General features: G+C 44.7%; 1 pseudogene; it reads right to left on the bottom strand.

The window, feature by feature from the left end:
* Window positions 1-3,620: 3,620 nt before the first annotated feature.
* LOC118980459 (tubulin alpha-1A chain-like) overlaps window positions 3,621-17,608 on the bottom strand; it is a 32,600-nt pseudogene continuing 18,612 nt past the window's right edge.

Raw genomic sequence — 17,608 nt, 5'->3', positions numbered from 1 at the left:
TTTGTCTCTAACAGGCCATCTGTGTCTACTGCTGCCACAAGACAAGACATCAGGGGATATATTTTTTCCTTCAGGGCAATGTCCCAGCCTCTTTTTCTTTTAATTAATTCACTAATCTACCAGGGTTAGCAACTTGTTATGTCCACATTCACTTCATAATGTGTCACAGGCAGGAGGTGTTCCTAATATGAACAGAAACCAGAATAAAGCAGCTGGGAACCTGAGAAACTCATATAAACTACTGGAAAAGTCATAAAATCACTTTATTTTGTTCTTTTGTACATGTAAAATTTTAGGAACATTGAGGAAAAACAGAAAAGAATATCACAAGAGTGACTGGCTAGTCACTTATTAGGGCTTTGAAGTCTATGATATTCTTTTTCACAGTTCAGCAAATCACCTCAGATAGCCAAGTTGCTATTTTAAGAATGAATTGAGCCCTGGGTGGTATGGCTTGGCGGATTGAGTTCCGGCCAGTGAATCAAAGGGTCACCGGTTCAATTCCCAGTCAGGGTACATGCCTGGGTTGCAGGCTGGGTCCTTGGTGGGGGCCATGCAGGAGGTAACCACACATTGCTGTCCCCCCACTGTCCCCCACTTCCCAAAATAAATGAATGTCTTTAAAAATAAGAGTGAATTGAGAAGCTTTCATACAAGAATTGTCTAAATCCTTGATTGATCTTGTTATGTGTATATAAAGAAGTCTATAGCCAGGTGAGGAGATCTGGTTTCTGGCAGAGTACCCACCTACCTACTTATTTCCTACCTATTTCTTGCCAGCTACTTACTTACTTCCTACCCTCTACATCCTGCCTACCTCCTACCTACCTACTTCCCTACTTTCTACCTACCTACCACCTCCCTCCCATCCTCTCTCCCTTCCTCCCTCCCACTTACCTACCTACCACCTACCTACCTAAGGCAGAGCACTCAAATGCTCTGGTGTAGATTTTCTTATTTGTAAAATTAGAGAATTGAATCAGATAACTCATAAGCATCTCTTCCAGTATTATGTCGGCGTGGGAAAACAGCATTTAGCCTCTTTTCAGAGAGCAACCCCCAAAAGATTCCTCACCTCTGTGGTGGCAGAGGTGAGGAATGTGGTGCTGGATCACCACCATCACTGTCTGCTAGTGATCTAACACGAATTTCAACGACAAAGCAGGAGACAGTTCCTTTTTCTAATTTTTAGCTGAAGTGTCCCCAAATGTTCAGTCACTGTTACAACCAGGGCTTCTGAGCATCTCAATCTGTACTTGCTGGAGAACAGGCAGCCTTCTAGGACTTAGTGTGCGGTGGCATTGGGGGGAGTAAAATGTCCCCATTTCATGGGAGTCTCAAGAATGAGACTGCTATACTTGAATTCTTTGCTTTTTACTTAAACTGAGATCAGAGTGAACACTATAGCTCTGGCCTGTGCAAATACAATATGCACTTCGGCTCAGAAACAGGTTTTTGCCTCTTTTATTAGGTTGGACTTTCAGCATGTGTTTGAAGAAGAGCTATTTATGGGCTTGCAAACAAAGCGCTGGAGCTGAGGAATTTAAAGGATGTCCTTGAGTGAATTCAGGGGGATTTATTTCAAGAGTCTAAATTGAACATTAACCCTTCATCGTTGGCACACATCACCTCCACACTGCTCCTTCAGATGCCTGGGAGAGATAGTCATCCAGGGGCTGAGGGCCAAGGTTAGGGGGACATAGTTTGTGGCCTTGGGGAAATTACTTTCTCAGTGTGCTGGCTCTTGCTCTGAAAAATTAGAAGGCTAGTGGTGTCCTCCTGACAAACATGGAAGGAAAGGTAGTTCCAGATGCTAAAGTCTGTTGTGGGTGAGATAGGGGCCCACTGATGCTGACTAGCTTATTTGCAGCTTGTTCATGGCTTGGTGTTTTCAGACCTTAGTATGGCCTAAGAAGCCATGTTGAAAGAAGGCCTGAACTTTTTTTTAATCCTCACCCAAGGCCATGCTCATTGATTATAGAGAAAGAGGAAGGGAAGGAGCTCTGGAGGAAGAGAGAGAGGGAGAGAGAGAGAGAGAAAAACAACAATGTGAGAGAGAAACATTGATTGGCTGCCTTTCATGTATGCCTCAACGGGAGATTGAAACTACAACCTATGTATATGCCCTGACCAGGGATTGAACCTGCAATCCTTCAGTATATGGGATGACACTCAACCAACCAAGCCACACAGCCAGGGCTGGACTTTTATTTTTTGAAGTAGCTTACTTCAGCTCTGGTGTGTCCAATGTAAAGTAAGACTGTAGCTGTATATTATATCATAAAACCAATTTGTTGGACAAAAATGCAACTAGCCAGGTGGGAGTTCATTTGAATGCCAGTAGGACTACTCCTCTGCCTCTTTAGGTAAAGACAATGGCCACTGATTTAACCGCGTCATCTTGTTTCTAGTCTTTCCTTCTGCTGTTCACAACTTAGTCCTTGGACAGCTCTTGAAAGAAAATAAATCTTCTACTTGATCACTTGGTTACCTTTTCCATAGTTTGATGAGTGAGGTTGTTGAACTTCTTGTTAAAACAGGGCATGATTGTGCTTCCCAAAATACTTGCACGTGATATCAATAGATGATAGGCCAGAAAAAGTATCTATGCTCAAATGACTTTAGTTAGCATTTTCCAGAGTGAACTAAGTAACCCCTGTTCTCCGCGGAACCTCAGTTGACCTTCCTGCTGTGCCATCCCATGACTGTTGATAGACAGAATGAGAACATCCTTGTGCCCCCTGGCACTTGGACTTGGAGTAAAGTGGCTTGTCTGTTGCTAGGGAGTATGCATCCTGATCAGATGATTGAAGAATGCTGCATTCAGAAGTGCTGGTGTCCCCTCGTGCATTTCTTCTGTACTCTCCCAGGCTGCCTGGTATACATTCTGCTGTTGCCAAGAGGCCCTGGACAAGAGGGTCCTGCCTGTGCTTAAGAAGAGTCTGCTCTGACTCTCCTTCAGCTGAAGGCCTCCCCAAAGGCAATGGAGCTGTGCCCATTCAAAGCCTGTGGTCCTTCCTAGATTAGTCATTCTCAGAATGTGGTTTCCAAAACATCTGTGTCACAGCACCTAGGAATTTGTTAGAAATGCAAATTCTTGGACCCTAAATCAGAACTACTGAGTCAAAAACTCTGAGGGTATGACCAGAGTTTTAATAGCCCTCTTGATGATGAGGAGGCCTGCTCAAGCTTGAGAACTGATATTCTCATCTACAGCGTGCTCCGGGTTGTCTGAAACCCAGAGGTCTCCCTTCTCATGGCTCTAAGCTAACCTCCAAGGGCAGCTTTTAGGGGAAGGTTGGGAGATAGAGCTGGGATTTGGTGAGTTGTGTTGTTCATGGTTATACCTCAAATATCTAAGTCATTATCAGGTACATTTTTCAAAAAGTGAAGATAAAACATTTAAAAACTGTTTGTTAACCCATCAGAGAAGTGAGCCAGTTGGGTCTGTAACAAAGTGTTATGTTTTAAAGCACAGGCCAGTGACTGTATATGAGAGTGTATACTGCTACCTACCAATTAACTGATCAGACCTCAATTTTTCAATGTTTAAAACAGAATAAATTTTCTTATAAAAGCAGTAGCCAGGTGGGACATTTTACCTTTGTGACATTTTACCTTTAATATTCCTCTCCTTCCTCACCCTCTCCTTCAACAGAGTCCACACCAACTTCCTCATAATCCTTTGTCAAAGGCAGCCATGTCCTTGCAGGCCTCAGAAAACTCTCCTTCCTCCATGACCTTGCCTACATACCAGTGGACAAAGGCATACTGGTCAAACTTGTGGTCCAGATGAGCCCAGGCCTCAGCAGTAGCTGTGGTGTTGCTCAGCATGCACACAGCTCTCTGTGCTTTGGCCAGGTCTCCACAAGTTACCACAGTGCAAGGTTGGTAATTAATACTAATTTTGAAGCCAGCGGGGCACCAGTCCACAAACTGGATGGTATACTTGGTCTTGATAGTGGCAATGGCAGTACTGATATCTTTAGGAACCATGTCACCACAGTACAACAGGCAGCAAACCATGTACATATACTATGGCAGGGGTCACATTTCCCAACCTTGTTGGCTGGCTCAAAGCATACATTGGTGATCTCTGCTACAGTAAACTGTTAGTGGTAGGCTTTCTAAACAGAGATGACAGGGGCATATGTGATTAGAGGAAGTGGATGCAGGAATAGGGTACCATGTTGGTCTGGAATTTAGTCAGGTCAACCTTCAGGGTGCAATCAAACCTTAAGGAAGCAGTGATGGAGGATACAGTCTGGCTAATAAGGCAGTTAAGGTTAGTGTAGGTTGGGTGTTCAGTATTGAGGTTTCTGTGGTAGATGTCATAGCTGGCCTCATCTATGGTCTCATGAAAGCAAAATCAGAGATCTCCAGTGTGACGAGGGTGGCATTGTAGGGCTCAAGTACAGCTGTGGAAGGGGGTTGGGTGAATGGAAAACTTGAGCATGGAATTCTTGCCATAATTGACTGATGTGCCATCAGCAGGGAGGTGAACCCAGAATCAGTTCCCCCACCAGAGCTGTGGAAAACCAAGAAGCCCTGAAGACCTGTGCACTGGTTGGTTGGTTTCTGAATTCACTCCAAAATGGGTCCAATGATCTCCTTGCCTATGTTGTAGTGTCCATGGGCATAGTTATTGGCAGAATCTTCCTTGCCTGTGGTGAGATGCTCAGGGTAGAAGAGCAATGTGAACTTAACCAATGACAGTGGGTTCCAGGTCCACAAACTCCATCCTGGGCACAGGCTTGCCAGTGCCTGTCTCACTGAAGAAGGTATGAAGGAGTCATCACCCCTTCAATGGTCTTGGCACTTGGCATTTCCCCATCAGGCTGGTTGTTGTGTTCTAGGCTATAGAACTTTCAGTAGGCATTGCCAGCCCAGACACCAGTCTGGCCAACATGAATGGAGGTATACTAAGACATGGTTGTTTTTCTGTGGCTACCAAGATGATGATGGAGAAGAGGAGGAGAGATCGTTGCTTCTTCTAGCATGACTCTTTGGTGGTTGACGTCAGAAAACCTAATTTAATATTTTAAATATTTAGTCATATGGTAGACAGGCCTTCATTTTTACTTTTATCTTGATCTCTGAAAACATTAGAGGTGGACCTGATGCAAAAAGTCTATATTCATTCATTCATCTATTAATTTATTTGATGTTTCTATTTGTATTCTTTATTTGATGACATTATCATCATACCTTTCCTTACTTCTTTAATTATAGTTGGCTTTCATTTTTTTAAAAGATTTTATTTATTTATCTTTAGAGGGGAAGGGAAGGAGAGAAGGAGAGAAATATCAATGTATGGTTGCCTCTCATGAGTCCCCTGCTGGGAACTGGCCTGCAACCCAGGCATGTGCCCTGACTGGGAATCGAACTGCGACCATGTGGTTCGCAGGCCCGTGCTCAATCCACTGAGCGACACCAGCCAGGGCTGGCTTTCATTTTTTAAACAGACTTATTATGGCTACTTTGAAGTCTTTTTCTGTCAGTTCCGCCATCTGTTTGCTCTTACCGACTCTTTGCATTTTCTGTCCAGTATATGGGTCATACTTTCCTATTTTTTGGCATATATTTTAATTTTTTTGTCTGAAACTGGACATCCTTCCCCTCTATCCCACACCATGGTTTGTTATTATTATTTGTTTAGTTAGTGTTTTAGTGAATGTTTGGGTTATTTTAGAAGTTTCACTTCCCTCCTTCTTACCTCCACTTCCCACTTCCTCATCCCCCAAAATATATACACGGTTTTAAGCCCCTGATGTTGCTCCTCAGGGAAGCACAGCTTTGGGTGTGCCCACAGTCACCGTGGGATGGTTGAGTAGGGCTTTAGTCTTCTTTTCCCCTGACCACTCCCAGCTGTTAGACTCTACTAATGCTGGCTGATTGATTGCTCTATTGTTTTTACAATATCCTAGAGACATAAATTGCTCTATAGAAAAATCCAACTACTTCAGTTTCCCTTGAAGGAGAAGTTCCTGTGGTCACTGTTTAATGATCTGTTTGTCCCCCCGGACAAAATCTCTGAACCAGGGCTCTGGAACTGGGAGTGGAAACCAAGGCACCCTTTTACTGTGAGTGGGACCCCTCCACTTTAGGAGTCGAGCACTTGGTAGATGGGGGAGGGTGGGACAGTAGGCTGAAGTGTTCTTAGGTGTTCCTAGCATGGAACCATTGCCTTACAAGCCAGGCTTGGAGTCAGAGAGGACCATGATGGGAGAGGCTATTGCTCTGACTTCCAGCTCCAGAGTCCTGGCTCAGGATAAGTTATAAAAATGTTATCATTGGACACACATTATTAATATCAACCATAAACAGCAGCAATTGCTTAAAACTTAGACCAATTAAAGTTTTTTTTTTCCTGGGAGAGAGGTATTTTATCAATGACATTTACATTGCTGATGTAATTTTGTAATAAAAGTGATAATAAAACTAGACTGATTTTGACCAGGGTTGTTATTGCTTTTATATTCTCTACAAGTAATGTGTTGAGGGCTCCCCTTGTTTTTTTGCCCTTGATGTGCCACTGGATTTCCCCCAAATTCTCTCCCTCCCGGCTTCTAGGTGCTTAAAATTCTCATTCCTTTCATGAGGTGGGTGAAAGGCTTTTAGAATGCAAAGGTATTCTGAAATAGTATCACTTGGCCCCATGATAATTTTCACTTTAATCTGAGTTTATCAGAGCCCATTTGAGAGTTCAGTCACTAATTCTTCCATTCATTTATTCAACGTATTTGATCAGCCCATAATGTAGGCCAACGAATATGGCCAGGCTGTGTCCTAGGGGAACACACAGTTCTGTGGGAGAGAAAGACATGTGAAGCAGCAATTGACATTCATTGTGATCAGAGCCAGGGATCTGGTTGGCTTTTCACAGAGAAGCCACAGCTCTGTGGGGGCTGATGGAGAGAAAGCTAATTGAGGAGAAACACCCTTTTGAGGGTAGGCACGGGGAGGCGGGAAGCCCAGGTCAGTGTACTTAGAGCCTGTGTTTGCAACCAGAGGAATTGTGACTGTTGCCTATGCATCACTGCAGAGGTGGGTTCCGCTGGTGCTGAATACTCTGACACGGACTCATTTCCGACGCTCAGGGAGACAATGAAGAGGAAAGTGTCTCATAGTGTGGGGAGGAGGGGCAGAAAGATTGTGTGATTCTTTAGAGCAAAGGAAGGGCCACCTCTTCCTTCATAAACACCCCCAAGGCGTCTCATACTGTGACTGTCCTCAGAGTCCTGTTTCCTGAGAGAGGCTTTGATACGAAATGTGGCACAAATTTCCCATTAATTAACACACTACTTTCTCTGTGTAGTTGCTGGCAAGAGTTTCCATGAACTGAGGTAATTGAACTCCTGCCAAACTGTCTATCTTGTATCTGCTTTGCATAACGTGCCTTGTCTGGAGTTCGACTTGGGTAGAGCAGCTAGGTCTGTGAACCCCTTCCCCAGGAGCAGAGTTTTCGGGTGTGGTATGTGACTGGTTGTTAGTCAGGGAACCAGAACACTCTTATAAGGTAAGGATAGAAGCTAGAGTGAGCAAGCTCACCTTGTATTATGAATCCTGGAGCTGTTTTCTTGGAGGGTATGATGAGGGGAGATGTGGTGAAAAGGGGTTTAAATCCAAAAAGTCTTAACAAGTCCTGTGCCAGTTATTTCAGGTCAATGCCTGACTGGACTCTGTGACCCGGAGTGAGGCCAAGATGAAGTGGGCCAGGCTAATTAACATCTGAATGCAGGGGAAGGAAACATATCAGAATCCAGGCTCCCCACAGCTTCTAAAAAGAAGTAAAGGAAGGTAATCATCAGACTGGCTTCCACCTCTTCATCATAAGGCAAAAGGGAGACACCCATATGACAAAGGCCACAGGGGCCAGTAGAAAGGGAAATGTCACTCACTAGCCAGATGATGTGGAGAGGGTGAAATTTCTGGCGACTTCATTTCCTCCTCCGAAATATGGATTTTTTTTTGATCCCTAAGGTCTCTCTTCCTGTGCTGAGAAACTGGCCCTAAAGCTCAGTCCTGTTCTGGGCTGCAGAACAGGAGGGACTCAGAGCAAAAGAATGGGCCAGCTGGAGTCTAGCGATGCCTTCATCTCTATGTGTTCTGACGAGCTGATGAGCACCAAGGGCACTCTGTTGCCATTTGTTTATGAAAGAATTATTCTCTCATCAAAGCGATTATATACTAAGGCTTGAAAAAAAGAACAGCATGTAGGCTTTACTCTCAAGGAGTTTATAACTGTGAGGATAAGGCATATATATGTATATACATGTATATGATAAACATGGGATATATGTATGTACATATGTATATATGTATATGAATAGAAAACCATTCAAGGTTAAAAAGCAGCTTCTAAGCCCCCCTAAGGCAGTGTCAAATGGAGTACCAGCAGAGTGACTGAAAGAACAGCTTCTTGGAATTCACAGAGGCACTGATTACAGTGTGCTGATTCATTGCGCAGGAAGCTTCTACCAGGTAACATTCCCAGAGCTTTTTAGGGAAAATAAAAGTGGCAGGAGCTGGAAACTGGCATGAATGAGACCAAGGTCATAAAAGCCATGTCTATAACGAGGATTTTTAAAAAATGGTCCTCAGTCACATACTGTGCCTCTATGCTGGACAGTGAAGAGAGCCTCTGTGCCCAGGGCAGGGGTGAGAGAATGCCAGAAGGCCCATGTGGGAGGCCCTCCGGGAATGTTTATTGAGATGAATGAAACCAAATTGCAAGGTTGACAGATCAGTGCCCAGTCCTGGCCCTGCACACCTGTTCACAGCACCAGCGCTCTTCCCCTCCCACCCGCTACAGCACTGGGAGCTTCAGCTCATTTACGGTTCCCCTTGGCTCACTCAATCCAGCCTAAGTCAAAGGACCTTACTGTAGGAAATATATCCTGGTGACACAAGACCAAACAAGTCAGAACCTGAGGTTTCTCCCCTGTCTCTGTGGGGAGCAACCTGAAGGTAGTCTCTTATATTTTCTTCCTTCTGGGTATTTGATTCTTTCTGCTCTTTTTTCATAGCCAGGCACCTCTGCCTGCTTATCAAGACACATGGGATAGGAAAAGGCTGTTCGAACCCCAGCTTCCTGGATCTCTAAGTACCATGCTTAGGGTCCTGTCTCAGGATAATGATTCAAATTCTCCAGACAGAGAATCACTTAGCTCATCGTGGGTCCTGCATCTAGCTTGCATTCCACAACTGTGGCCAGAGGATGTTCCGTTCCTTAACCAGGGCCTGTGGGAAATGGCCAGTTTTCAGAGAAGGGAGTGTAGACAGAACCTGTTCTCCCAGAAACCTCTACACATTCTTGCTGCCAACAGGGCAGGTCTCATGTTCTTAATCACTCACAGGCAGAGTAGTGGCCTCTCTGGGGAAACTGAGGCCAAGAACTGGACTCTGCAGTTATTTCTGTAGGCATACAGTATAGGGGCAGGCCTGGAACACGACATACGGACCATTTTAGTGATTTCATCAGCTTTTGTAGGGGGAGGCAGTGTGAGTGAATGGTTAAGTCAGGTCACCTGGCCAATGAAAAGGGTAAGGAAGTCAGCACAGGGAGTGTTGCATTTGCTTTATTCCTAAGGTTCCTTCCCCACCTGGCTCTGGAGAAGACCAAGCTCTGTTAGCTTTAGAGCAGAGTAGCATTTACTGTGTGATATTCTTTTCCTTCACTCACATTTCCTATTCATTAACACAATTCTTCTTTAGCAGAGAAGTTGGTAGGGACTTGCAAAATCAGAGCACTTTGAATATCTGCCAGACTGTCCACCCCGTGCCTATTTACTGTCATGTTGCATGTGTGCACGTTGGCTGACCAGCCATGCTGCCCAGGAAATAACACCTGGCTTCTGCTTTGACAGGAATCACTCCATCTGTGCTCTTCTTATCCTAGTGTTCGCCCTCAGCTTGCACTCAACAAGCTACTTGTCATAAAAGGGAAGAGTTATTTTCTCAAGCAGGGATGCATCACATTCAGCCCCAGCATTAGGGTGGGGAAAGTGTTAACCCCTAACCATTTAACAGACTCCCCCCACTCATGTTTAATAGAGTTTCATTTGCAAAAAGCTGTCTCATCATTATGATGATGTGGACATTGACGCTTGACCTCAGCCTAGCATGACAACTTGATTCCTCTCTCTCATCTTTCCTGGGGAGTCATTCTCATCTCACAGAGCTCTTTCTGTTCCAAGAGGAAACTCACTGTCTTAAGCATAATGCTATAGTTTACATGAGTTAAGTTCAGATTGCACCTAGGGAGGAGATAACAGGGTAGATTGAAAGCCCAAAATTCCTCATCTTTAAAAACCTAGTACTGATACAGGGTGCAGCCCAGGAGGTGCCCCCAAAAAAGATTTGGAATGGTGTTCAGAGCTCAAAGTGTATAGGAATATGGGAGAGACATATAAGATATCCTTACCCTCCCCCCGCACCTTGCCCCCGCAGGTGTCAGTTGGGGAAAGGGACAAATGGAGCAGGGCTATTGAGAGTTGTTTTGCACAGCAACAGTTTTGCAGCTAACCTCTGGAACAGTCATTTAATATATCTATAACCTTTAACTGGTTTCATAGATATGTTAAATAGCTGTGGCCAAGTTTTGAGCCAGGGAGAAGTGAGTGGCTGCTACCCAGGCTAGGATTGGGGGCTGATCCTCTGAGACAGTGCCTGCGAGAGAGCCATGTGGCTTTAGCAGAGTGAGGACCCCCTCTTGGCCAGGTGAGGGGGAGGGCCATACTGTTTCGGAAAGATGTAGACCCCTGTAGCCATTAGCAGAGAGAACCATGTGGTTTCAGCAGAGTGCAGACCCCCTCTTGGCCAGGTAAAAGGGAAAACCACACAGCTTTGCCAGAGTGGAGATCCCTGTGGCCAGGTGAAGAAGAAAGGAGTGCTTTTGGTGGAGTGTGGCTTGGTAGAAGAGGCCCACGCAGCTTTGGAGGGTGCTCCCTTTGGCCGAGTGGCCTGGAAAGCAGGAGAGACTTTGACTGGAACTTGGTACAAAGAACTCTTGCCAGTGGAAGGTGCCGCATGACTTTGGATTAATTGAAGATCCTGCCTGGACAGGCAGGCGACACAGCTCACAGTGCCAGCAACCTGAAAAACGGACGTGTGCTCTTTTCCTGATTTATGGTACCCGGAGTTGGGACAGTGGGAGAAGGGAGCGCTGTGTGTGTGTGTGTGTAGGTGTATACCCTTAAAGACTTTAATATTTTAAGGAAGGCATTAGGCCTGAATAGCATTAAATAAACATTTTGTTTCCTTTCCACAAATCTCTGGCATTGAGAGATGTCTTTCCAATTGGCGGCGGACAGAAGAGCCCTATAGATATTAGTATACCGTCCTTGAGAGGGGCCCCTGTTTTCTGTAGCAGTTTTTGTCATCCCTCGATGGGCCAAGTATCGCCCCCCCTCGGACCCTTGTTCAGTAACAGTTTCAACAGAGTTAAGACCTCCTCTTGCCCAGGTGAAAAGGGAAAACCATGCAGCGTTGCCAGAATGGAGATCTCTGTGGCCAGGTGAAGAAGAAAGACAGGCGCTTTTGGTGGAGTGCGGACCCCTGAACTCTGGTAGAAGAAGCCCACTGGGCTTTGGGGCGTTCCCTTTGGTCCAGTGGCCTGGAAAGTAGGAGAGACTTTGACTGGAACTTGGTACAAAGAACTCTTGCCAGTGGAAGGTGCCGCATGACTTTGGATTTATTGGAGATCCTACCTGGATGTCAACACAGCTGACGATACCAGCGGCCCAGAAAAATGGACGTGTGCTCTTTTCCTGACTTACGGTACCTGGAGTTGGAACAGTGGGAGAAGGGAGCGCTGTGTGTGTGTGTCTGTGTGTGTGTGTGTGTGTGTGTAGGTGTATACCCTAAAGGACTTTGATATTTTAAGGAAGGCATTAGGCCTGAATAGTATTAAATAAACGTTTTGTTTCCTTACTTTGATATTTTAAGGAAGGCATTAGGCCTGAATAGTATTAAATAAACGTTTTGTTTCCTTTTCACAAATCTCTGGCATTGAGAGATGTCTTTCCAATTGGCGGCGGACAGAAGAGCCCAGTAGATATTAGTATACCGATCTTGGGAGGGGCCCCTGTTGTTCTGTAGCAGTTTTTGGCATCCCTCGGTGGGCCAAGTATTGCCCCCCCCCCCGGCCTTGGACCCCTGTTCGGTAACAGTACGTTTAAACTTATAGACACTGTTCTCGTTCCTATTCATTTTGAAGTAAAGAATGTTGAAAAGTATTGACATGGGATAATCAATTCATTCTTCTGGAGAATGTCCTGGTTTGGGGCATTTAAGGAAGATGAGGTCATGGTCAGGTGCTCAGACCAACCAAGGGTTGCTAAGGAGGCATCCTGTGACTCTCAAAGTGTATTTGGCTCTGACTGCAAACATTTTAGAAATACTTAAAAAAACTCAATATTTTATACTTACAAACAATCTCTCAGAAATATTAGATATAATATAGCACTTTTTTGGATGTGTTGTGGAAGGTTTAAACAGGTCAGAGTGCTCATAATTGTTGGCTGTAAAAATCAGTATGGACATGTGTTTTTCATTAAGACAACACCTCACACATCATCTGTTCATAACACTTTACTGACTCTGCTCCCTCTATTAGCAGCTGGAAAAAGTAATGGAAAGTTGAACTGCAAATGAATTTACATGTTCATTTTAGCTTGTTTAATTAGCTGCTGAAATAATGTCCCCAGTTCTTAACAGGCACCCCACTTGACAGAGAAGGCAGATGCTGGAGACAAGGTGTCAGCTCAAAAAGGCACCTGGTTTATGATAATATTTATCAGAAACATGACAGGAAAAAGCGGGCTGGAATTTCTATCTGCCAACAAACTAGATGCTGTCAAGCCTGGAAGCAGCTGACTGACAGCCTGTTTAAACTGAGGCTGCTTACATAATAATAGGAACATTTTGTATTCTTGGTAATGCTAATGTATGTAAATTTACCAGTAATACTTTCCTTAGACAGCTGTGGAGGAGAGGTCTGGCTATGAGTAGAGGGGACCCAGAGAAGCCTGGGATGGCTTGTGAAGCTCTCAGAGGGCTGGTACGTGATGCTTACACATTTTTTTATTGTAAATTTTCTCCATGGAGCTTTCAGTTCTATTAGTTGGCATTACAATTATCAAGATTTTGAGGCCACCTTTAGTTTACAGTGGTATTTTTAAAAATTGAAGATCTTGTTTAAAGGGAATCGTGTACATTTCTGGTCTTTAAAAGTCTGTCTGAAGTATGTGCAGAGTGTCTCCATTTTCTCTTCCTCAGATATTCCACAGTTCCTAAAGTTCATTCTATTAAATAGAAATTATTACCAGACGAGGGACATGGCCTTTAGTGGGTCTGCTGAGGGTCTACCACAGTTAGTAGTGTGGGCGTTCTTGACTATGTGCAGAAAAAATTTCACAACATGAGTGCAGGTGACTATGAATGTACTTTATGAAAGCTGGGGACAGTGAAACAAGGGAGGGCTTAGTATAGAAGAAACAACAGGAGAGCCTAGGCTGGGCTGCCTTAGCTCACTGGGAAGCCAGAGAAAAGGGGGCCTTGGGGAAAGGTTGATGGGGATAGCCTGGTATGTGCCACCGCTGCCCAGCGCTCCCCTGGTTGCAAGTCTCTCCTTGGGGACCTTTAGAATTTAGAAGACGTATGCTTGTGGGGGAAGAAAAAAGGGAAGGGAATAGTGTGGGTGGCTCCCCAGAGAGAGACCATGCACGTGGGTCCTTTGTCTTGAGGCTTTTGTCTCTCTCATACAGGCGGGAATGTTAGGGGAGCTCTTAAGGAAGATTTCAGCAGATATTCATCAGGTTTCCAGGTGTGGTCTTTCAGGGCTGTGGTCTCTACTGATTGATCAGTGCCAGGGCAGGGGGTCCATAGTCACTGCGGCTGGCCTTGGCATTGCCTACCTGGTTTTATTGCTATTCTGGACCTGGAGCTGAAATGCGACCGAGGCCTAGATGTTGTCTTTAGAGGGGTAACCTTTTGTATCTGCCTGTAAATTGCTCAGCCATTTAGTTTCACTATCTCAGTTTTCCTATTCTACTTGTCCTGGCTTATTGGCTTGTCTCAAAACCATTTGTCTTTAGAAGGTTGCTGGGAAGTATGTTGAAAGTAGGATTAAAGAAACAGAAAAACAGCGGGCCCCAAATGGAACCCTATATAAGCAAACCAAGATTTAATATGTAACTGTTGAGAGCAAGGAAGTATCCCTGAAAGGAGTAATTCACATGTTTATGTCTTTCCATGATGCCAGATTTATTAGGGGAATCACCCAATAAACCAATAGAGTCATATGCAAGTTACATACAGAGAAGGGAAGCTTATGCCATAGAAGTGAGCAGAGTGAGCATCAGACATGAAGTCCCAGTCACTGGCTGCTTCTGAAGGAAGAATTAGAATTATGGACATTTCTGGTCTTTAAAAAGACCAGAGAGGAGGATCCAAGATGGTGAAGGAGTAAACAAAAGCTACGCTAGCCTCCTCCCAGGACCAATCTGGAATTACAATTAAATTATGGAAAAATAATCCTGAATAACCAACTGAAAACTAGCTGAAGAGAAGCCTTATAAACAATGACAGACAGAAGAAACCACTTCACCACAATGAGACTGGAGGGAGTGCAGAGGAGGCGTGAAAGGGCTGGCTTGGCTGACACAGGTGGTACCTGAAGTTCTGAGGGATATTTCAATAGCTTGGGGGTTCCCTTCGAGAATTGTGGAATCTAAACACCACGCTGGGTTCCCTAGCCTATAGCAACAGAGCCAGAAAGGAATTCAGATAACATCCAGCTATGAAAAGCATCAGGATTTCTGTCTGTAGAGAGAGATGGCTTGAGACACAGAGAGCCTCTTAAAGGGCCAACACACAAAATTTCATTTGCAGCCACTTACCCTGGGCTCAAGGGGAGGCAGGGCAGAGTGGACAAGGAATGCTTGAGGAGGGTCTGGGTTTGGTGGCTGTGGGCTGAGAACTGAAGAAATAGCCACCAGTGCCCCTGCGTTGAGTCATTTCCTACACTGCAGAAGACATCTTTCTTTTTTTTAATTTTTAAAATATATTTTATCAATTATGCTATTACAATTGTTCCATTTTCCCCCTTTTACTCCCCTCTGCTCTGCACACCACCTCCCACCCACAGTGCCCCCCTCCAACCTTTAGTTCATGTCCATGGGTCATACGTATAAGTTCTTTGGTTTCTACATTTCCTATACTATTCTTAACCTCCCCCTGTCTATTTTCTACCTACCATTTATGCTACTTATTCCCTGTACCTTTTCCCACTCTCTCCCTCTCCCACACCCCTGCTCATAACCCTCCATGGGATCTCTATTTCTGTTATTCTGTTCCTGTTCTAGTTGTTTGCTTAGTTTGTTTTTGGTTTCATTTTTGTTTTAGGTTCAGCTGTTGATAATTGTGAGTTTGTTGTCATTTTACTGTTCATCATTTTGATCTTTTTCTTAGATAAGTCCCTTTAACATTTCACATAAAAAGGGCTTGGTGATGATGAACTGCTTTAACTTGACCTTATCTGGGAAGCACTTTATCTGACTATTCATGCTAAATGATAGCTTTGCTGGGTAGAGCAATTTTGGATATAGGTCCTTGCCTTTCATGACTTCAAATACTTCTTTACAGTCCCTTCTTGCCTGTAAGGTGTTTTTTTTTCTTAAGAAATTACCTGATAGTCTTATGAGAACTCCTTTGTATGTAACTGTCTCCTTTTCTCTTGCTGCTTTTAAGATTCTTTCCTTATCATTAATCTTGGCTAATGTCATTATGATGTGCCTTGGTGCATGCTTCCTTGGATCCAGCTTCTTTGGAGCTCTCTAAGCTTCCTGGACTTCTTGGAAGTCTATTTGCTTTGCCAGATTAGAGAAGTTCTCCTTTACTATGTTTTCAAATAAGTTTCCCATTTCTTGTTCTTCCAATTCTTCTTCTCGCACCCCTATGATTCAGATTTTGGAACGTTTAAAGTTGTCCTAGCGGTTCCTAAGCTGCTCCTCATTTTTTAGAATTCTTGTTTCTTCATTCTGTTCTGGTTGAATGTTTATTTCTTTATTCTGCTCCAAACTATTGATTTGAGTCCTGGTTTCCTTCCCATCACTGTTGGTCCCCTGTACATTTTCCTTTATTTCACTTTTCCAAGCCTTCACTTTTTCCTCTATTTTGTGACCATACTCAACCATTTCTGTGAGCATCCTGATTACCAGTGTTTTGACCTTTGCACCTGATAGGTTGGCTATCTCTTCATTGCTTAGTTGTATTTTCTTTGGGAGCTTTGATCTGTTCTTTCATTTGGGCCATTTTTTTCTGTTTTGGCATACCTGTTACATAGTAAGGGGTGGAGCCTTAGGTATTCATCTGGGTGGGACCACCCCTGTGGCTGCATCGTGTCACTGTATGTGGGGGAGGGGTCCAAGAGGAAACAATGCCTCTTGTTCAGCTCTCTGCCAGCTTTTAGTCACTTGCACCACTACCCACCAGCAAATTGGGCCCTTCTGGTGCGGATTCCCAGGCCAATGGGTTTGTGTATATTCTAGGACCCTGTGGGTCTCTCCAACAGACTCTACTGTAATGCTGGGAGTTTCTCTCAGTGCCTTAGCCCTCACAGGTTTTTGCAGTCAGAGGTTTTGAGGCTTTATTTTCCTGTGCTGGAACCCTGGGTTGCTTGGTCTGTCTCACTCCCCAGTTGTTCCTCCTGGTTTATCTGTGTGCAAATGTAGGGCCACTCACTCTGCCAGCCACCACCTCACCTGGTCCACCAGCTGACTCTTTGCCAGGTCTGCCAGCTGCCACCTTGCCCACCCTGGTCCTCCAGCCACCACCTTGCTGTGAGTCCTCTCCTCCTGGCTGCCTGTCTCCACCTCTCCTACCTGTCTGGATGAATGTTTCTTCTTTAACTCCTTGGTTGTTGGACTTCCATACAGTTTAACTTTCTGTCAGTTCTGGAGGTTTTTTTGTTTTTAAATTTGTTGTTGTCCTTCTTTTGGCTGTGCGAGGAGGCACAGTGTGTCTGTCTATGCCTATGTCTTGGCCAGAAGTTCAGAAGCCATCTTTCTCAGGCAGAGCACTACTTTCCAAGTGGTGTCAGTCTGAGGGGAAGCAATAGTTGTGCCTTTAGGAATTACTCTGCCCCACCCTGTGATGCTTAATCCAGGCTGTTGGGAGCTGTCCTGCCTAGTTTCAGGGACTGTAGTCTCATTACAGGCAAGAGTCCTGTGGTTAGGGCTGAGTGAAAAAAACCTTAGGGCCATGATCCACTAAGGAGATGGAACCTATTCTTCTGGCAGGAGCACAGTCCCTGCCTCCCTTGCTTCACCCTGCTTGGCCCTGAAAGATGGCTGGTTAGTCAATGATGGGTAAGATTCCTCAAGGGAGAGACAACATAAGCCAGGCACAGCTGTAGAAAGGGCCATCAGGGAAGAACTAGGGGACTATAGAGAAGGGGCAGAAAGGCGCTCACCCCTTGGCTTTGTCGTAGCTTGAGTCCTCATTCTATCTGTAAGAAGTCTCCTAATCTCTTGGCTGCTTTTCTCCCCACAACCAACTCGGCCTGAAAACAATGCCAGAGGCAGCTTCAGCCTTGTACTGGAAT

Source organism: Sturnira hondurensis, unplaced genomic scaffold, assembly GCF_014824575.4.
Source record: "Sturnira hondurensis isolate 20B ecotype Veracruz unplaced genomic scaffold, ASM1482457v3 Scaffold0022910, whole genome shotgun sequence".
NCBI lineage: Eukaryota > Metazoa > Chordata > Mammalia > Chiroptera > Phyllostomidae > Sturnira > Sturnira hondurensis.
The sequence above is the reverse complement of the archived record's forward strand: the minus strand, read 5'-3'. Positions and strand labels throughout refer to the sequence as shown.